The following is a 22,745-nucleotide window of genomic DNA, read 5'->3' as shown; positions in this document are numbered from 1 at the left end:
TGACTGATTAAAAACGTCACAACAGAAAATTCAAAGGTCACATTTTCTCAAGTGTCGCTGAGAACCCACTGTCTGGGAAATTAGATGAGATTAAGATGCAAAACACTGAAACACTCTGAATCAAATGTAATCTTCTGATGTTTTGCGAACTTATTTAAAAAGAAAAAACATCAACAAACTAAACAAGGTGGGGGATTTGTATTTTAGGAAACTCTACTGGAAGTATGGCACTGCCAATGGGGTTAATAGACTTTGACTAGATTTTGTTATTTTGCTTGAGGAATTGGTCTAATTCATATCAGCTGAAAGCACTTTTAAAGATTAATTGAAAGCAAAAGGATTTGCTGGAGTTTATATTTTCATGAATCTCTTCTAGATATCTCTGAAGGACAAAATTGAAGGTCACCTACTGTCTTTAGAAGCCAGTCAGAAAACTTGAAAATGACAAATTTTCTCCAGATGGTGACTAAGAAAAGATTGAGGATTTTCATCCACATTTACCAAAATTTTTCTTTTACTAATACAAGGCCATTTGTTCAGCTGCTCCCGGGCATAGCAGCTGAGGATGGGATTGGTGGTTTTTTACAAGTAGTTGATTTGAGAGACTGAGTGGAACTCCCATGGGGAAAACCTTTTGAGACAACATGTGTGAGAAGTGGTCTCTTGTTATTCTCCCTGCTCATGCCATTCTTGGGTACAACCAGAGGAGTTTGTTTTTCCTTTCTGAGGTGCTGGCTACAGACCATGCAGGCAGCACCAGGCATTTTTGGGGAAAGGAAGAGAAAGGGGCACAGGCAGGAGGGTACAAGAAGAAGGAATTGGGGCAGCAAAGAGAAAAGCAATTCTCTACAAAGAAAAACCATAAAGAGATACAGAAGAGAATGCACAGGGCTTTCCGGGGTCAGATGCTGCAGAGTATAACCCACGGTCTCACAGCCAGCAGCAAACTTAGAGCAGTGAAAAGCTTTGGGGTTAGGGGTTATCCCCACACCTGGATGAGGAAAATCTGCTGAGTCCAAAACTGTTGTCATAAGATAAGAAAGGCTTTTTTGGTAGGCAAGAGGCTCTAGCAGATTGGAATAAGGGTAACATGTCTTACTAAAATGAATGATTTGCAGAGGAATAAACAAACGTGCATTTGCTTCATTTTTAAAAGTTTGAATTTTCATTATCAAAATGAAAGCAAGGAAGTAAACAAACAAACCCCCACCAAAATTCCATCTGGCTTCTCTGCCTGCCTTGAAGTTGTGAGATATGTACTTGCTGAATCAGAATGTAGATACAGGGCCTTCTTTTTAAACACCATCACAGTCACCTGCCACTGTTTAAATACAGCAGGAGCTGGTTCCCCTTTTTAAGAAGTGCTATCTCCAGCCTGCAGCTCACATTCCACAGCAGGAAAGCAGCTTGTGAAAAAATTCACTCTGAAATACCTCAAGATCTACTAGAACTGAAAGCAAGCAGTTTCAAATGCTGTTTGCTTCTATGATTTTTGGGTTTGGTTTTGGGTTTAGCCTGTGTTTTTATTCTCCCTTTTAGAAAACCAGTTCAACCAGTTCAAGTTAAACAGTTTGGATGGAAGTGGACTCTTTGTCCTTATAAAAATCTCTACATTCTGAGGGCAAACACAGACAGCTGCTCAATTCATTAGATAATCAGACTATTAATAAATTGGACGGACATCTTCTTCATCCTATAATAATCATGACAACTTCCCAAAAACATTTATCTATTTTTTTCTTTTCACTCCACTACACTCAAGCTCACGTGTGGCCTCTCTCCTTGTTTCACTTGGTTCCTTTCAAAGCTGGATGCTCTCCCTAAAGAGCAGTCTGGTATCCCCAAGAATGACAGTCTGGGAAATGGAAACCTGGCTCTTGTTTCTCATTCCCAGCCTCTCCCTTCCTTGGCTGTGCAGTCTGGAGACAGGACCTTGATGCTCAGCAGGACTGAACAAAGCTGAAGCGGTTCCCAACTCATCTCATATTCTCTAAATCCATCTGGAGCCTTTGGACTGTCTTAGCAACGTTGGATCAAAATTTTAAATAATTTCACTTGACAAACACAGAAACACAAAGTGTTGAATTTTGCTGTTGTTCAATAAGAACATTCAGAAGTTTCATTTTCAAGCAATGCTTCAGACTGAAAAGCAATGTCATGACTCTGGAGAATGACTCTGGAAAAGAGAAAATAGGCGAAGGTTAAAGAAAAAGCTCAAATGGATTCCTCAGGCAAGAGGTTAAAACGAACTAAATAAGACCATTTCCAAGTTGTCCAAAACCACAAATCCTTGCACATATCCTTTCCATGGTTGCTGACTGGGTGAAGACCCTTGACTCTGTAATTTTACATCTGGCTGCCTGAAGGAGAATAGCTGTGAGAATGCCCCTGTTGTGGCTTTGTGGCTGATGCCAAATTCTGGGCTGGGCAGCTGGAGGTTCCTGAGCCCTCTCTGCCATACCACAGGACTCCCTTGCTTTTTAATTTCTCTCCACTCCACTGGTCTGTGTGGTACCAAACTCGATTAGGGCAATAAATGGTTTTGATTTAGCAACAACCAAAGGAGGGACAGCCTGTCAAAGAGCTGGAACAGCAGAAGAGGTCCATGAGTCCTGACAGCCCAGTTCCAGCCTCTCCCTCCTCCAAGAGAACTCAGGCAGTTCTCAGTCCCATAGGTGACCCCAAAGAGCCCCCATCCACAACAGGAAGGTAAAGGGAGGGCAAATAACGAACAGAGCTCTCCACCATATGCCTAATCTGCAGGTTAATTGCTCCACTATTATTGTATTTAATTGTTCCCAGTGAAGTCTTTCTAATTGCTTTTCTTTATACCCAATTGAGTAATAATAAGAATATTAATAATAAATATGCCATGAGTTTTAAGCAGAAAATGATAAAAACCATTTCCCATGCAAGCAGGTGGAGGAAAGTGACTATGAGAGGATGAGAAATGCTTCTTTCCTATGTGAAATAGAAGAGGAATAACAGCAGCTGGCACAGGTAGGCTGACACAGCCACTGCTTTGTGTGAGTCCCTGCTGGGAGGTGAACTAATGACCAGCTGCCTCATTTCCCCAGTACAAACTGGAATCAAGCATTTGCAAAGTTGTGCACTGATAGTATACACATTTCAATATAGCCACATGAATATTCATGACTGAAAACCGTTCCACTTCTTAATAGCAGCTTATAGCCAAATGCCAAGATTCTTATCCAGAAAAATCTCTCATTTAGCTGGGTGGGAGATCTGCCCAAACTCAGGCGTTCAGGAGCTCATTTTAAATGCGTGCCACGCAAAATGGTTTCCTGTTCTCCTTCACCCCCAGCACTAGATTAGCACATAGAAATACCAAAACTCAATAGTGGCAACTGTATTTTTAACACCTTGGGGAGCTGCAAATACTCAGTTCCAGAACTGTAAAGGCTCTTCCTCTAGAAAAATCCTCTGCTGTACCAGGCAACTTCTCCAGTGGCTTGGTGTCTCATAGCCACACAACAGGCTGGAATGCCTCAAGGGGTTGGTGAATGGGAAAGCTGCAGAATAGTGGAGTTTGCACATTCCCAGCTTGCTGGTTTGCAAAGCACTTTGTGCCATTTCTGCATGGGAAATGTTGCTGGAAAGGCAGAGCTTTGCAGTGGTTCCGGAGCAGCGCTTCCCCGGCGAGCAGCCCTGCTCAGCTCAGCGCTGTCCTTTGTCAGCAGGGAGAAAGCAAGCCCTTCTTAATCACCCCCAAGTCAATGAGGGGCACTGCCACCCTGTCACTTGATGATTAATTGCTGCATCTGCAGGCAGGGCTGCCAGCAAACTCGTGGGCATCATCCATGACGCATAAGCAGCCATGGATTTAAAGGGAAATGTGTATGGCACGGCAGTCGGGAGGGCACGGGGGGGCCTTGCCCCACTAAATCAGCATCTGCCACCCAGCAGCTGCAAGGCCAACAAAGCTCCCTCAGAAGGAAACAAGAGAAAGCCCTCAAGCCACTGGAGGAAACTGTGTGTTATTATTCATCATAGTCCCAGTGCAAGTATTCAATGTCTTCCCACCCAAACGTTCCCAACATAATGATTTCCATGGGCACATCTAATGCCACTGGTGCTGGAAATTTGTGAGAGAAATACACTGGGGATCTTAGCATTTCACTGGGCTCTGAGAGATCAGGCTTTGGGAAGACCTTTAAGTACCTCAACAGCCGGGAATTCTGATTTTATCCAGTGTTGTTTTATTTACCCTGTCTGTGGGCATGGCAGAACTGGGGAGGAGAGGGGGTGATTAGTTGTGAAGATAGGACAAATAAATGCCCTTGCAAACACACACAGCCCTGTTGCAAAGAGGTGCCCAGGAGATTCACAGGAAGGGGCAGGTTAGGATTTCTGTCTTCTGAGCTACTGCAGAACTGCTTGTGCCTGGGGAAAAAAAAAAAAGAATAAAAGAAAAAAGAAGAAGATGATTTGGAATTAAATAAAGGAGGTTTTAAAGTATTGCTTTTGTATGACTGTATCCTCTCCTAGCCTGGCACACACTGGAGGGTGACACTTCAATTCCATCCACTCCTCTGGCCCCGTCCCCTGGCTTAGAGCACTCATGGCACAAGTGGGTGGCATTAGATTTTCATTGCTCCTTTGTCCCAAAGCTGGAGGCATCTTTTTGTTTTAATGGCACATTGTGTTCCTTGACAAGACAGAGCTAATGTCCTGAGTGGGATTCTATTCACACAGCAGCAGTGGATTAGAGATTTGATTTTCCTTTTTAACAAATCAGTGTAGCAGATGGCACTGGGAAAAGAAAGTGCAGACACTACAGGGATGTAGCAGAGCTTCCCAAATCCTTGCTGCATAGGGAACAGCACTAAAAGGCAGATCTGTGCAGGCCAAGGAATTATGAATACTCCCTCCAGTTTTTCATTTTCCCTCTCAGAGCAGAGACCCCCTGTGCCCCCAGATGTTCTCCATAGGATCACCAGTAGTTCAGTGCCATTCCAGTTTTAAGGTCCCGTGGGTTCTTATTGCTGTTATTGCCTGCTACATCCAAATAATGAAGCTGTCACATTGCAGGGTGTAATGGCTGTGTTTTTCCCTGCCCAGGGTTTTGTGACACAGCCAGGTTACAGTCACAGCCTGCTCAGGACCTGAGCTGTTGGTACAACTTTGGGAAGAAATGCTGTTCCTCCCTCTAGAGCTCCACACAAACGTGACCTCAGCCCCTGCTGGGACTGCCCAAGGACATGTGGTGGCACTGTGACCCTGTGACCCCCTTCTGTGAGACCCCAGGGACCAGAGACCCCAGACAGGGGGCACGTGCACTGCTCATTTCCATCAAGGAGATGCCATAGAATCAGAGAATACTTTGGATTGGAAGGAACTTGTTAAAGACCATCAGCTCCAATGCCCCTGCTGTTTGCAGCACATCTGCAACTTGGCCTGCTTGCTCAGAGTCCTGTCCCACCTGACCTGGAATGTTCCCTGGGATGGGGCATCCACCTCCACTCTGGGCAACCTGGGCCAGTATTTTACCATCCTCACAGCAAAACACAGCAAAAATTGTCTTTTTCATATCCTCCTACATCAACCCTCCTTCACTTTAAAGCCATTCTCCCATGTCCTATCACTACATGTCCATGTCAGAAGTCCCTCTCCAGCTCTCCTTTAGCTCTTAAAAGTACTGGAAGGGTGCTATAAGTTCTTGGAGCCTTCTCTTCTTCAGTTTGGACATTTAGTGGAGGAAATTTGGGATGCACTGTCACCAGCCAATCAGAGTGGTGACAAGCAGTATGAAAAAGAATTAATTTAGGGAAGCTCTCCATGTGTCCAGTACACAGCATGGCATGACAAGACACAATATGTAGGAACAGATCCCCTTCCTTTCTCCATGAAGCCACAATTTACTCAGACAAAATAAAACAAAAACAAAAAACCAAACACACACTGAAAAAAACCCAAAACCCCAAAAATTATAACAACAAAAAAACCCCACCACCAAAATTAGAAGAATCTGCCAACTGTTCCTGGGTAAAACAACATAACACATCAACAATATTTTCACTTCTTGGCTCTTGACATCCACTCACCATTATGGACTATTTAATAACTGAAGGGAAAAGGAGATGCTGCAATTTTCTCTACAACAGCTGGATCTTCTCTTTGTCCTGATCAACCTTATACTGGCTTCTTACAGCTAAGTAGCATCAGGAGGGCATTATCAGCAGCAGTGCCCTTATCAGACAAAGCCACAAACCCACTCAAAAGTCGCTGCATATATTATTTCTTTTCACCAAGTGAAATACATCTCACTGTGGTTCTTCTTTATTAAAGCATTCTGAAGTGTTTCTGTGCAGCATGCTTTACACCTAGTCAAGTGTCCTTGGCATGACTGCTGCTGGAAGTCACCTCTTTGGGACAAAATTTGTCTCTTTCAGAGAAATAATTGGAAGAAGAAAAGGGAGGGAGCCCTTAACACCGCAGATTCCCTTGAATTTTGTGCAACAGGATGGGGGATGCACCTCCAAGGTGTTGGACAGGGAGCAAAGTCCTCTCTTTCATTCATGGTAGCATCCAAGGGACAGCACAGAGCTAAATTTTACCTGTGAAATTCTGTGAGATGCAATCAAGAGGTCTGTTTTGCCCAGAACAGTGAACCTGGGGTGCTGCAGCTCCCTCTGGCCTGGAGCACCACGTGCTTCCCTCCAGCAGGAGCTGTGACAGGAGCAGGACTCAGCTCCAGCTCCTTCCTGCAGCTCTGCCCAGCAGTGGGTGTGCAGGTGGGCACTCTGCTCCTCACCCCCTCCACACCTTGCTGTCTCTGCACATCCAGCCTGCAGCCACAGGGAACAGCAGTCATGCAGGCAAACATCCCTCCCTGTGAGCAAGTGAACAACAAATCCCACAGTTAACCCAGCACAGGCAGAGGGATTCTTTAGCCTCCTATATGCAACTGCCAGGCCAGCCAGGAGGCTGCTGCACCTGAGTTTTTGTGCAGATGAAAGGAGAAAATTCATAGCAGCATTTGGAGTCTCTCCCTGCTGGCTCTCCCTTTTTCTGTTGCTGGAGTTTTGCTCCAGCCAAGTAACCTGTGGCAGTGGACTCAGGCAAGAGGGCACAGACAGTGAGGAAATGAGTGGAGGGAGACATGCAGAAAACCACAGCAGCAAAGAAAAGAAACCCCCAGAAACACAATCTGAATATTTCAGCTCTGTTTCAGCAGCTGTCTCAGAAGACTCTGTTAAAGCAAGATTTTCTGTGCTCCTACTCGTTACCTGAAAAATAAATAGGGAACAAGAAGAGGAAGCGGAGTGCTCAGGCTGGTTTATCTGAATGAGATGCTGACTCTTTTATGGATACAGAATTTCAGATGAACAAGGAGATAGATGCTTCTGACATGTTTTAGGAGTGGCTCCAGGGACACAGGTTTTCATCAGATTGGATGCAGTGAGATTCATTTACCATGAGCCAAAGGGGGAAGAATGAGAGGCCATTTCTGCACTTGCTTTCTGCATGGCTGTCTTTGATGTCTGTGGTTTGTGAGTTGGATTCAAAGTGCTCATTCAAACCAGTATAACCCCTGTGATGGATGGCCATGTGCAGCTTTATTAACTCATTATATCAAACAGGTAATGCTGGAGGGAGTAACTACAACAGGTCTTAATGTAGCAGGCATTTAATGGTGTAAACATTTTGTAGATTTATGCTGAATTTTTGGGACTGTTTCTTTACGAACAAGTACAGGTATTCTCTCAGCTTTATCTTTTTTTTCCCTCTCTCTCTGTGTCTGTCTACACTTCCTATAACTTTTTACAAGCCCAAAAATAAACCAGTGCATGGCCTCCTTAATTTCAAACTGGAAGAGATGAAGATTGTTGTGGGATCTTGTGACTAGAAATCTCAGGCTGAGTTTCCCAAGCACTTCTCCTTCCCCTCCATTTCTGAGTATTAAAGGGAACACCGAGAATAGCTTTCTGTGGGGAAAAATGCATGTACTGGTTGCACTGCAACACAAAATATAGATTTGCATGCCAATTTTTGTCCTGTCAGATGTGTTCTGGTGAGAAGCAGTGGAGTACACACCAGAGATGACAAGACTCTACCTCTCCTTCTTGTCTTCTAGCTGTAAATAGCCTCCAGTTATTATTATCTCAGACATTCAGCCCAGCTCTCTAATGAAAAGATTTTCCTTTAGCAAATTCAGAGTGGCCTCAGAAGAGTGTTTATTATGAAAACCTTCAGGAGCAAAGCAAGGATTTGGCAAAGGACTTGGCTGGGTAAGAGCTGCTGTCTGCAGGGCCCATGCCAGGGACTGTAAGGCACAGCAAACACCAGACCTACGGGTGCTCTGGAGTCACTGCTGGGGGGAAAGCCCCTGCAGCTCTGTCCTTCTGCCCCAGGAGCTGCAGCACCTCCCAGGAGATGCAGCCAGAGGTTGGTGCTTTCCCAAAGAGGGGTCTGCTAAATCAGGACATCCCTCTGGCTGTCCTGGATTGCCCAAACTCCTGCCAGGGGGCTCAGAGACCCTGGCACAGACCCCAAGACACCTGTGATTTTCATTATGACCCATGGAAAAAAATATCAACCTTGTATGAGGATCTGCAAGCCACAAAAGTCTAAGTAGAATAATAGTTAGTTTGTCATGGGGTGAAAAATAGATTTTTTGGGGTTTTAGAACGGGGGTTCAGGAGGCAGGATGGAGGAATCTGGGTGTGTCCAGCCTTTCTCCTTCTTCTTCTTGGCCTCCATCTTCTGCTGTGATGGTGGCACTTTTGGATTGGTTTAGAGTAGAAGCTCCCTGTCTAACATAGGTGATAGGTATTGGGAAGTTATGGTAAATAATGGACACGTAGTTTTTAGTATAAAAAGATAACACCACCCCAGGGGCAGGCAGAGTCCCTCTGTCTGACCTGCTGAACAGACCTCAGCAGGCCAGAGAAAGAATTTTGTAGGTAAGAAACAATAAACAACCTTGAGGACAAGAACTGCACAGTTCTGACTCCTCCTTCGCCTGCAGGGCTGGGAAAAGAGACAAAGAGACTTTCTAACTTATCTTTCTAACTTATCTTCCTAACTTATCTTTCTAACTTATCTTGGGGTCACTCTGAGTAGCAGGAGCCCTGAGATGGGGAACCTGGAGGATGTGCTAATCACAGCCCACCCCTAATGCAGATAACAGCCTTCCCCAGCCACCTCCCTGACAGTGCATCTTCTTCTGCCTCACTGGAGGCCATGGGGAGGATCAGCTTTGTTACTCACATACCCAGCCTGGGCTCTTTCTTGAAGCACGATGCCAGATGGCCAACGATTTTGATTCAGGTGAACAGCTCATTTAGCAGGATCAGGCTGACAATTCAGTGATTTCAAGAGCAAACATCAACTCAGAAGCAAAAAAACATAGGGGCTAAGCCATAAAATATTGAAATCGGCACGGGGATTCACCTGAGCCTTGCCTCAGAAAAAGGTTAATGAATTTTAAGGATCTTCAGACCTACTTAGAGTAAACCTTTGTTGACCATGCAACTGCATGTATATATGTATATATGAATTAAAAAAGAACTGAAACAGGCTTTCTAGAATACCTCAAGACAATGAAGTGTTTTTTTCACAGTACATCCATCATGCAAAATGTCAAATACAGTTTGCAGAGAAAATCAAACAGAATTCAAAGAGGAAAAGAAGGTCTGAAGGTGAAGTAGTAAGCACCACTGAGGAAGTGACAGAATGTCAGAGAGCAAGGCTCCTCATGCCCTTGGCTGTTTATTTATTTTTATAGCTGGTAACTTTATGTTGCTGCAGAGACTTATTTATACTTTTTTATTATTTAAAAGCCTAGATTTACAGAGAAATAAATGACCCTTAAGTTGTTTATTGGAGACTTCTCTCTTCTTCTCTCTCAGGTTGAATATTTCACTTATACTCACTACTGAGTCCATGGTGGAACAGAGAGAGGTGTGTGAGGAACACTTGAACTCAGAGAACTGTCTTCTTTTGGTAGTTACTCCTCTGCACAGAAATATTTTCAGATTCACAGGATTAATTTGTTTCTTGGGGTTCAAGATGCAAATCTCACTTGGCTTTGTTACTCAGCAAGCGACTGAGGCACTGGAGGTGTCCAAGGTCAAGGTAGGATGGGGCTTGGAGCAACCTGTTCTAGTGGAAGGTGCCCCTGCCCATGGCAGGGGGGTTGGAACAAAATGAGATTTAAGATCCCTGCAAATCCAATTCATTCTGTGCTCCTCTTTGGCAGAGGGAGCAGGATTGGCTGAGGACTTCTCTCCAGGCACCTCCGTCCCACCCCAGCAGGACTCACTGGGCAGAAGGAGCAGCCCAGTGCTGCAGAGCTGCAAGGGCCTCTCCTGCTTTCCAGCACTGTGTATTTTATCACTGAATAGCCCCACTGGGGGCCAGAATCTCTCCCCACTATAGATTTATATCAGTAAATACGTAGATTTTTCCCTTTGATGTTGTTGCTCTTAATTAAAACCTATACAGGAGCAGATTGTAACCCAGAACACTCATTTCCAGGAAGGGCAAGTGTTAGCTGAGCCCCTAACTCTTGGATGAGCTCCTTCTTTTGCAGAATTGTGTCATGAATTGAGGTCTCTGAAAAAGTTTATTAACCTAGATTTACACCCAGTTTATTTCCTGTTAGAGGGTCCCCCCTTGCATCAGCTTCTTTCTCATGGGGCCAAGGCAATTAGACAGCAGTGGAAGAGAAACACTACTGTATTTACATTTAATAGCCTTGGCTTGATGCCCTGAACTTCCTATGAAATCTGCTGTGAGGATGGCTATAAAAAACATGAGTGATTGACAAAAGAGCAGAGAGTCTCCTGTCAGGGAGCTGGGATGGCTGTGAGCAGAGCTCATCTCCTGGCTGAGCCCATTCAAGAAAATTTCCCCTGGGTCACCCTGTGAGACATCACTGGGTTGGTGTGAGGAAGCCTGGGCTGACCCAGGGCAGGAGAAAAAATTGCACCAATGCCAGGTTTACACCAGGAAATGGAGGAACTGTGAAGTCCTCCCCTGACCCAGAAGTTGATATTTTTGTGTACTGCAGGGCTGTCTGCTCACTGGCAGTGAAAAAAGGAAAAGAAAACCCCAGATCAGTGCATGCCCATGAATTAGTTTAAGGTCCTGCTTTTATGTGCTCAAATAGTCAGGTATGGTCCTGGTTTGAATGTGGCTTTTCAAAAATTTCCAACAATTATTCCCAGCACAAATAATGCCCGTGGAGTGGGAGTAGCATTTATTTGGTGCAGAGGGAATCAGTTCAATCAGTCATTTCCATAGCATGAAGGTAGAACAGGTCTGAAAAGAGAAAAAAGATAACAATGTCACAATAAAGAAAACTAATCCCATAATTAAACAGAACAAATTAATCTCTGGGACAAAGAAATATCAAAGGTCAATTTATTGTTATTTGTGCACAGGAAATTTCCTTTGTTATTCTGATGAAAATAAAAAGACTGCAGTTTGTAAATACCTGCTACTTTTCAGAGAAAAATAAGAAAATCTGGGATTTTTTTTCTCTTTATGTCCATCCATTGTTATTTTGATTTTGACACAAGCCCAAAACATAATGCATCAAAAATTGCTACAAATGCAGGCAATCTGAAGAGATAAACAGTTCAGTGGATAGGAGAACAGAACAGCCTTACAACCTTCCAAAACAGCATCCTAATGTTCCATTTTAATTAAATACAGATTTTCAAAAGACAGTTAACAGAGCAAGCACAACCAAGCAGGTTGGGAATGTTGATTTCTTTTCCTTAATTGTGTTGTAAAGCCACCTCCACAGATAATAGAATAACAAATTAGTATGGAGGGCAAAAGAACACAGTAATGACACCAATGAATGAGGAGAAATGAGATGGAGAATAAGGAAGTGATGGGGACCAAACCATGCTGGTTTCCCCTCTCCCTCATCCATTCTCACAGGCCTGGCCAGCAGCCCCTGGCCCTGTGTCACCCCCTTGTCCTCGAGCCCCTGGTGGCCACTGGTTCTCCTTCAGGTGGTGTTTATTACAAAACAAAGCCCCCCTCCTTGTCCACCCACCCTTGGCTGTTTCCTCCCAGCCAGGACATGGAACAGACGTTCCCACAGTTCCTGGGCTTAAATTTAATTTTGGAGGCAATCAACTTCAACAGAGCTGCTGATTGCAGCAGGACAGGGATTAGATCCTAGGTGAATAAAATAACATTTCTCCACCTTCCCAGTTCTAGTCTGCCCATGCTGCCCCCACTGTGGCCATTTTTGCTGCAATAAAATGGGCAAAAAAATGCATTTTAGGGAAAATAACAATGAACAGGCTTTTTCCAAGGGCTTTTTCCCCCACAAACTTTGAATTTTTTTCTTAAAGTTCCTAGAGAAATCAACATTCAAAACCTGCCCCGGTGCTTTGATGCTTTTTTCTAATCATCAATCAAGCAGAAAGACAGGAACAGGATGCACTGTGTCATGTTTGTGTCATTGTAATGTGAGGCTTTGGGGATGTGCTAAAACCACATAAAAGTTTCCAGATTCAATCTGGATAAGCACTTCAGAATAACCTCAGTGATTAGCTAAGTCTGCTTAGCTGGACACACTTCAGGCACAGCTTTTGCCTCTGGATTTCCCTCTCAGCCCTGCTGAAGGCACCTTGAGGAATGAAACCTTCCTTCCTTGGGCCACTTGGAGTGAGAAGAGCATCAAACTGAAAAGTAGTGGGAAAAGAACCAAACTTTTTCAGCATTTATCACAGTTTATATAATTTCAAGGCACAGTAGATTTTTTTAGGAGATTTCTCATTTTACTGGAGTGATTTTAACACTTTCTGATACTGGGAGTAGACAGTGGCTGCATGGAGGTTTCTGAAATGACTGAAGAGACAGCATCCAAAGCTCTTCAAAAATTCATATTTTGATAAGACCTGAAAATTGAAGGCCTCTCATCACTTGTAGTGCTCTAGATTAATTCTGATGTAACACTGATTTTTCTCCAGGCTGTGGTGGAGAGCAAAACTGAATGTCTATTGTGCTTCTGTGATGTCCAAGTCACATTTTGAAGGCAGAGACGTGCAAAGGAAGGAAACACAGAGGGAACAAGACTCTGCTGCCTCTCCTTTAGCAGCAGAGGGCCTGGCCAGTGTGAAGCTCCTTTGTTCTTCAGCCAGGGTCCCCCCACAGGCTGTGCTGCCTGACCTAACCCATGTGTAGCTTTTGGCATGGTTTTCTCTTACATATCCTAAATCATATAGTCCTGCCACCATATAAAAGTCAGGCCTGCATGATCCTTCATAATCTTATCCAGAGCTTGTGCTGGACCTCCTGAGCCACCTGGGAACTGGGGATATGTGAGAACCCAGAACATCCCTCTGGCAGTGCAGGATGGCCAGGGCCCCTGCCAGGGGGCTCAGAAGCCCTGGCACAGAGCCCAAAACACCTGTGGGATTGATTATGACCCGTGGAGCAAATTACCAACCTTAGATGAAGATCAGCAAGCCTCAACAGTTTAGGTAGAATATTAGTGAAGTTATCATGGGGTGGAAAAGTAGATTTTAGGGGTTTTTGGTATGGGGGTTCAGGAGGCAAGATGGAGGAATCTGGGTGTGTCCAGCCTTTCTCCTTCTTCTCCTTTCTCCTTCATCACATCTTCTGCTGTGATGGTGGCACTTACAGATTGGTTTAGAGTAGAAGCCCACTGTATAACATAGGTGGTAGGTATTGGGAAGTAATTGTAAACATTTGTACAGGTAGTTTTTAGTATAAAGACACAACACCACCCCAGGGCAAGCAGAGTGCCTGGAACTGTCCTGCTGGACAGACCTTGGCAGGGCAGGAGAAAATTTTTTATAGATAAGATGCAATAAACAGCCTTGAGACTGAGAAATGAAGAGCCCTGACTCTTTCTTCAAGTGCCAGGCTGGGAAAAGAGACTTTTAACAATTTCGGGGTTGCAGTGACCCCAGAAAGGCCCCGAGATGGACACACATCAAACTCTGTGCCAAGTCCCAGAGCTGAGGCTCAGCTCTCTGCTCACCATGCACACAATGCCAGACTGGAGCATGGACACTGTAAACTCTGGTGGCTCTGCTGGGGCCACTGGAGTGCCACAGCTCTCCCATCTACTCACATCCTCTCTGCCTGGCTGCTTTCTGAGCTCCTCACTCTGTGTTTTCTGCTGCCCTCACCCCACTGCACTGGCTGGTGCCTCCAACCTGGTGTGCAGGTGCTGGGGTCCCCCTGGGGCTGGCACAGCCTCACAAACTGCTCAGCTGCAGATTTCAAAACCACCTGCCCCTCTGCCTTCTCCAGCCACCTGGTCTTTGAGAGGTTTTTGTTGTTTGTGGGGTGTTTTTTGTTTGTTTGTTTCTTTCTTTTTTTCTTTTTTCTTTTTTTTTTTTTTTTAATTGGCAGGAAACCCAAAGCAGTGCTGTGCAAACCTGACTCTCCAGGGGCTGCCCAGCTGTGTGACAGGTCACAGAGAGAGGAACAAACCCATCACGCTGGACAAGCAATATCCGTGCCACTGGCAGAAATGAAGACTGACTTGCAGGCTGTGAAGACAGCAGGCAGAGGGGACAGTAATTGCTGCTGGCCAGGCAGAACACCCATTTCATTACTGCATTGGCAGATCCCCCAAAGAAACCCTGCACACAAGCCATCAATTCATATTTAAGCAGTGAATAACATCAACAAACATCCAGAGGAAGGAATATATATATATATATATACAAACAGTTCTTACTCCTCCAGCAGTGTCCTATTGCTCTGCAGTTTTATCAGGGACTAATCTCCCTCCCTTGCCAGAAAGTTTTGTGGCATGTAAAAAAGAAGAGACCTTTTTGAAGGGGTTTCTCAGGACTGCTGAGCATTTGGATAAATGATCTTAGATCAGCCACAAACTGTAATGCTGAGTTATGCTGTGCAAGAGGTTAGTGAGGACACGGTAGCTCCCACTACTCCCAGGCAGTCAGAGCACCTTTCTTAAAAACCTTCCATCTGGCAGTGCCTGATAAACCTTGGCCAGGGCACAATGGAGTTTACCAGTGGGGAATCCAGTGAGAACTCTTTGAAGACTAAAAAACTGCCAGAGAGGAGCAAACATTCAGTGCTGAGGGCCTGTGAGCTCTTCATGTGCATGCCCATGTGCTCCTGACACTCTGAGATCGTCAGCATCTCTCTCCACTCCTGTGGTAATGGGAATGTTCTCATGTGCAGGACACAGCACTGCTGTGTTATTCTGAGTGCAGCACAGCAAATACTCTGGAGGATTCAGACACATCTTGCCAGACACCTCTCTGACACTTCTGTATTGATCACCAAGCAGCGGTGAGAATTATGAATGCTCTTTCTAAAAAAAATTCCATCGCTGTGGAAAAAAGGAACGAACAAATATAAAGTTGAAAAAAGGATTAATTTCACTGAGTCTGGCCAGATCTTGGATGCAAAGGCAGCAGTTCATGATTAAAGTGCCAAGTAATGAACTGGAATAGTTCATTCAGGCTTGGAATCTCCTCCTAGCCTGAGACATGAGGAGTGAGTTTGTTTGCCTGATTATCCCTCACCACCCCATCCTGAGGAGCTGCTTGTTGAACACTCTCCCAAGCACGAGAGAAACAAAAGGGGGCCCTGAGAGACCTTCTGTGCAAAGCTCATGTGGGAAGAGCAGTTTGAAAATTAAACTCCCTCCAAGCGAAACCATCCGTAATTTCCTCCCAAATGCCTCCTCCTGAGCTGAGGAATAAAAGTTGCAAAATCAACAGAGGCATCTATTTTCCCTAAGGCAATGCACAGGAGCTGACCTAGCAAAAGCTTGTCTTTGTTTTGCTGCTACAGATTTTTCCTTTTGCTTTGGTCTTGTTTTGTTTCCAGTGGTACCAATCTGGCTGCCCAAAGTGTCTCTGTTCCCATAGAATAATAATCAACTTCCTAGATCAACAGCTTTATGTAATGAATAATAAAAAGAATATCTGAGTAACACAGCTCAGAAGCATTGTATCTTATCCATTCTTCCCTCATGAAGGAATTTAGAAAAGTTAAGACATCATCTAAATATTTTTAAAAGGGAGGAATGATGCCAGAATTCGATGACACATATGCATATTAGCAGTGGGAATAAAAGTTAACAGATATTAATATTTTTCTCTGGGAGGTGGACTTTTTGCTTAACTTTTCTTGGAACAAACATAGTCTATGCAACAAGCAGAGCCAACACTTATCTCTCTCCCCTATTATCTTAGAGCTGCTTTAGCATTAAACTTTTACCTTTTGCTACTGTACAATTTTAGTGAAAGTCTTCAATTAGCTTCTGTCTACTTGTCAGAAAGCTATTTATCCCCCCTGTAGGTGTGATTTCTACATTTAGGACGAACTGTGTGCTCATCTTCATGCAGAACCCTTCCCAGGCTGGGGCCCACAAAGGGCTCCTTGCTGGGAGGTGGAGCAGCTGTCGTGACAGGCAGTGATCCCTGTACCCACACACAGCTCAGGGAGCCCTTGCCAGCGTCTGGGGAGGGCTGCAGAAAACCTGTGTTGCACATGGCCCTGAGAAGCCTTCTGATTTGCAAATAAAAATGTTATCCCACCCTTTCCATGGGTAGGCTGTGCTGTGTCACACAGCTCCCTGGAGCCAGGGCTGCCTAACTGGTATTTAGAGCATGTCAGGAGAACAGCAACGAGGGGAGCAGGGTTTGATGTGAACTTCTGCAACTCTTGGATTGAGGGGATGGTAAAATAAAAAGTGGGATGCTATTCCCCAAAGCTGAAGCAAGCTGTATTTACTATGCTTGTGCTGGTTCACCAACAGTGCTGGTGGTAAGGACAGAAGGTAGAGGAGAAGGACAAATGGACAGGGGCAGTGCCAGCCAAGGGGAGAAGCTGGGATAGGGACCTGGGGAAAGAAGGAATTTAGTGGGACTCTTAGATAAAGCTTTAGGGAGTATTGGGAGAGCTGTTTAAACATTTTCTTAATTGTGAACACATCAGAACTCTCATCAGGCTTTGTGAAGTAAAAGCCAGCATTTATTAGACTGCACGCTGGAGCCATTAATTTATGAAAGAAGTGGGTTCAGTAACCCATGTCCCTCTCCCACCATGCACCCACAGAGCAGGCCAAGCCTCTGCTGGCTCTCAGTCCAGAAACTCAGCCAGTTTCTGGGCACACACATTTTGCTCTTTAGTCCTTTCTCAAGGAGCTGCCCCAGCCCTGCATGCTGTGTACCCTCCAAGGGGCACAAACCCCTCCCTAAGCTGGTAACAGCCTCTGGCCTGGGTGTTTCCCCCTAAACCTGGAGGAGAATGGACACAGTGGAGCTGTGAGGGTGGTTGTCTGTATCAAATACACTCACACAATAAATACACCCAAAGATTTGCTTCCTGTCAGATGTGAGATGATAAGAAGACAGAGGAGTATAGCAGCAGTGAAGGTCACTTAAATTGAGAATTAGACCCTTCTCCCCTCATTTTTTCCTGCTAATTAGACCCAGCACATCCCCCTACCTTTCTCTAACTTTTCTGCTCTCCTTTTTCTGAGTCCTTGGGCTGTTTTTGCTGCAGCCCACATGGAGCCATGACCCTGGATGTGGAGCTGCTGCTCTCCCCTGGCTGAAGTCAACACATCAGGGCAGGCTGCACACAGCAAAGCTGTCAAGCCTTCATTTAACATGATGGAAAGCCTTGCCATGGAGGAGCACTCCCTTATTCATCACCACGCTGCTGACACCCTGCATGGAGACCCAAAATGGCTGCTTGGCCACAGATAAGGTCTTGCTGGTGTTTAACCTCCCCTCCTGGGCTGCAGAGGGGGGAAACTGTGATTAACAGCCACCATCTGCCATGTGCTGGACTCTGAGCTCTGCCTTGGAAAAATGTCCATGGAGCTGAGATACCAAAGGTTATCATGGCTTTGGTGTCCTTTGTAGCTTCATTGAAAAAAAAAAAAAGTGTATTGTGTTTTCCAAAGGTTTTCTATTTTCTGCCTGCACTTTGAGCCTGCCCAGCCTGCTGGACCTGAGATGATTTTGCCCATTGGGTCACAAGAGAAGTCTCTGAGGTGACAAGGCAGGACAGCACGAGGGGAAGCTGCCACATCCTGCCTGGCAGAGCAGGCACAGAGGGTTGAGTGAAGGGCTGGTTATCCTTAACCCAACACAGATGGGGAAAGGGAGGGGGTGTTGGGGAGATTTTATAAAGCTCCAGGACAGCCAAGAGTTGAGTTGTGGCTGCTCCAGCTCTTCTGGATGTCTCACCTGGGGGTTCTGACCCACTGCTGATCCCCACTGGGGGAGGGATGAGGCCAGCCATGCATAGAACTGCAAGGTAGGACACAAGGGGGTGATAACTGAGAGTGTGGCTGATGGGGTTGGTTATCCTGAGGGGATGCAACCTTAACCAAGCCCTCTACTCATCAGTTCTCTGCAAATAAATATGCTGGACTGGTTTTGAGGCCCCTTGGGGGGCTCTCTGGGGAGGACTGGGCAGCTGGGCTGTGCCTGAAGAATGCTGAGGTGTGGAAATAGGAACTTGGCTGTTTTGATGCCTGTTGGGTTAGCTTGAAGTTTAAAGGCTATCTGAGGAGTTGGAGGAAGTTTAAAGCCATTTCTGAGCTGTTGTGTGACTGCAGTGGTGCTGGAGGCAGCTGGGTTTGCAGTGACCTCTTACTCTGGAGCTGCTCTTCCCTTTTTCTGTGAGTTGTGCACTCAGAGGTACCTAACCCTGGGGATGGGCTGGTTGTGTGGCAGAGGAGGTGGTTGGAGATATTTTGAAGGATTGTCTTTAGCCCTGTAGTTGATGTGGATAAACCCAAGAGATCAGGTTGCCCTGGGGTGTCTCAGGCTGTTCTCTAGGATTTAATTTTCCTGCTTTGTTTCAGTCATCTGCACTGGTTGTTTTATTCCATATCCCTTCAGCTCCAACAGTAGCACGGCCATGAGCCATCTTAGTTTTTTTCCAGCACTACTGATAAAAAGAACACTTAATTTTACCTTGCATTAAACCAGCCTTGAATTCCCCTTGCCCAAAGTTTCACCTGCAGCTCCCTTTTCAGCTGCCAGGAAAGCTGCAGGTGATTTGTTTTGAGGGGAGGGCTTGGGATGTGAACAAGCACTGGCAGGAGGACTGAGGGATATTTTTATATTAATATTGCTGCTCTGAATGGTTTAGTGTCAGCTCAGAGCCTTTAAGCACACCCATGCAGGACCTCTGATTCATCTCCTGCTGAATGAATGGAGTGATCTGGAGAGGTGCTGGGGAGGGATCACACATTTTCTGTTTCACAGACTGAGGAGCCCCTGGTCTTGCATTAGCTTGACAGTGTCACATCTCTGTCTCCTAAATGCTGTTTGCATCAGCCAGGCTTGGAGAAGGTGCAATTTAGGATGAGTTGGCAATAATTGTAGAGCACTAAAATGAGTCTCTAAAACCAGTCAGCTAATAGCCACAGCAAGGCCTTTCTGGGGAATGCTGGAAATACCTTGGAGAGGTGAAATAGATAGTCTTTGGTTTTTATTGAAGTTTTATGTTAAGAGCTTTACTCTTTGGCTCAAAGCCTGGGTTTTGCCATTCTGGGGAAAAATTTTCAAAACTGAAATGAAGTTTTAAAAGTAGCTTGTGAATATTGAAAAAGCACATTTTCATTTTAAGTTGCATCATTGGACAATAAATCAATTGTTCTATTTTGCTGATCAGAGGAGAGTGGCTGAGGAGAGCACAATTCCTGCAGGGATGTCCTGAGCTGGTAGAGATCCCAGACCTGCTGTAATCTCCCTGTGTCATGTGGATGCAATTTAGGAGGCTCACTACTCTTTATTGCAGTTTATTAAAATAAGAAATCACATTAGAAATGTGCACTTCTGCCACAAAAAACTTTGACAATGCTGTTATGGCTCTGCTTGATACAAAACTCTCCTCTGTGTAACTCTTCAAGCTGGCACAAATCAGATCCAGCTGAAAAGTTATTTCATTAGTGAAATAACTTAATAATAAGCTCAGGAATGAGAGAGCAGCCAGCTTTGGACAGGTCTTGCTTCCCAGAGCTCTGGTTGGGATCTTTGCACTGAGATCTCTGTGGTGCTGGGTTGTTTTTCCAGGTGATGCCACAGAGTGGAATTCTTGATGGATGGCAGTGAACTGACAGCTTAAAAGGGCTCTTTCCTACATGTCACTTTTTCCTTCAGTGCTTTCTGACTAACAGAGGTGGAGTTGGTGTTACTGATGTAGGCAGTGGATTCTCCAGGCAAAGTTCTTACTTTGTGCAGAGGAGCTGCCTGAGGACTGTTCTGGGCTACCCCTGTGCTTCAGCTGTGGGGATTTAGCTGCTGCCTCTGGAGGGACTGATGTGCTTCACCGGGGACATGGAAAGTCAGAATTATTGCTGGGGATTGGGACATGCAAATATGATCAAATCTCGTCTCAAGTTAATGCTCTATTTACTCTTTTTCTGAGCTTTGATTCCCTGCTTTGCAAGATGGGGCATTTCACCTCATGCAGGGTACTTGGAAATTAATCCAAGATTCTCCAGAATCCTCCCCAGTTCAACTTAATGGCATCACTCATTTGAAGAGTCCCTCTGGCTGTTTGAACTTGGCCCTGACTGCTGCCCCAGCAATGGCAAGAGGTTTTATCTACAGCTGTGATCTGTTCCTTCTCACTGGGGCATTAGCAGGCACAGGGTTTCTCAATTCTTGCTTTGCACAAATCTTTCTCAGAACTCCTGGAAGCTTTTTTCCCACTTCTTGGTGTTATTTAGGCAAAGTGTTTCTGCATGCCCTTCTGTGGAGGCTGGAGCCTGATCTCTGCCAGGTTTCATGTGGGCTGTGGGGGTAGGTAGGTGAAATAAAAGCCCTAGAGCTTCCCAAAGGAAACTTGTGCTGCAGGATAGATAGTAAATAAAAGGAAATGTGTTCAAAAATATTTTCAAATGAGAACTGTTTGCAACAACTTTGCAATTTTGGCCTCTAACAAGCTTCCTTTTGTTTTTCCTACTTCTTCCCTCTTGCTGTGAAGCCCTGCCCCAGCAAACAGAGGATTTCCCAATCCTTACTGACAGAAAAGGAGCTTGAGCTGACCATTTGCCATAGTTTATACTCTGACACTACATGGGACATTTTTCCTGTGTACCTTATTGTGAAATATTTCTGAAACTGCATCAAGACTTCTGTGCTACACTTGGAGTGTTTCTATTTGTGTGCAATGGTTGAACAGCAACAACAAAATAAGAATCAAAGCAGATGGCAGCACAGAGATATCCTTGGTTTATTCAGATGAGCCCAGGAAAATGAATATTTTGATGATTGGATGATATGTGTCATTAAGCATATAGGTTAGTCACCACTCAGTATTTTGTCTGCTCAACAGAGTATGTAAACTTTTAAACATACAGCACTATTTTTGCAGTTATTTGTGTGGAATGCATCCTGTTTAAAATGTTTTAATAGCATCTATTAATGGGACAGAAAGTGAGGGGAGAGTCTATTGATGGCTGAGATGTAAAAGATGATGTGCTCAATACAGGAGACTCAAAGCAGTCTCTGATTCATTTTTAGGCTTTTTTTCCATCTTCAGAAAAATCTTTAGTTGTATATCATGTATTATGCCCAGGCTATCGTGGGGTAGAGCAATCATCTTTCATAGCTTCAAAATAGATGTCTGAGTTGATTTCTCTGCTACCTGTACAATTTTGAGTGGTGAGACTTAGCAAGTGAGTTTTCTATCTAAAAAAGGGAACAAAAAGAAAATTCTGCAGCTAGTAATGAGAAAAAATAGTGTTCTAAGGTCAAAGATGTCTGGTAAAAATGGGATGTGAATGAGTATAATTGGGTACACATGGTGTTTGTAAGTCTAAGACTGAGTAGGGGACTTACTCCAAATAATTCCAGGGTTCTTGGAAGTGATCTTGCATCAAAGGTATGAATGCAAGTCCTCTGATAAGAATGGGTTTTTCAGATGAAACACCCAAAGCATTGTCCCTTGCAGGTTTTCTCCTTCCACATCAGTGTTTAGCTGAACTCCATTCTGGGAGTTCAGGTGTGACAAATTCTTGTGCAGCACTATAGGAAACAGAAAAAGGAAGGGGAAAAAACAAATCACAGAATACCCTGAGCTGGAAGGGCCCTACAAGGATCATTCAAATCCTGGTCCTGGCCCTGTGCAGAACCCCAAGAATCCCAAATTGTTGCCCAAATGCTTCTTTAACTCTGGCAGCCTTGGGGCCATGGAGTTGGTGTTGGATTTTCCATTCATTCCTAATTTTTGGAATTCCTTCAGCAGCACTGGCACAGTTGGAGGGTTGACATGCTGGAAATGCATTGGAAGGAGTGAGCAGTGTATGAAGTTTTAATAATATACAAATTCAGCCTCCTAAAAAAATCACAAGTTGTCTGTGAATTCTTGCTACTTAATAGGCCAAATTTGCTCTGCTACAGGTGACCACAATGCAGCAAGAGTTGCATGGGTGTAACTGGGGAAGGGGAAATTCAACAACCACATTTAGAACAACTTTGAATCTGTGTCTCTGCGTGGCTCTTTCCCTCATCTGGAATATCAAAGTGTGTTGTTCATTTTCTGTACTCAAGTTCCTGTAACTCTGCCAAGCTTTACATTATGAAGAGAGGAAGAAACAAAAAGGAATTATTTCTCATTCAGTGGGACTAATAACTGAAGAATAAAACACTGAGCAATTTCATCAGCTAATTCCTACAGGGAATAAAAAGCAGAAAACTTGAGCTTTTTGGAGCTGGTTTTTAAATGTGGTTTCTCTGCTGAAGAGTAGAGCTCTTAAGCACAGA

Source organism: Molothrus aeneus, chromosome 15 (assembly GCF_037042795.1).
Source record: "Molothrus aeneus isolate 106 chromosome 15, BPBGC_Maene_1.0, whole genome shotgun sequence".
NCBI lineage: Eukaryota > Metazoa > Chordata > Aves > Passeriformes > Icteridae > Molothrus > Molothrus aeneus.
Note: the sequence above shows the minus strand (reverse complement) of the source record.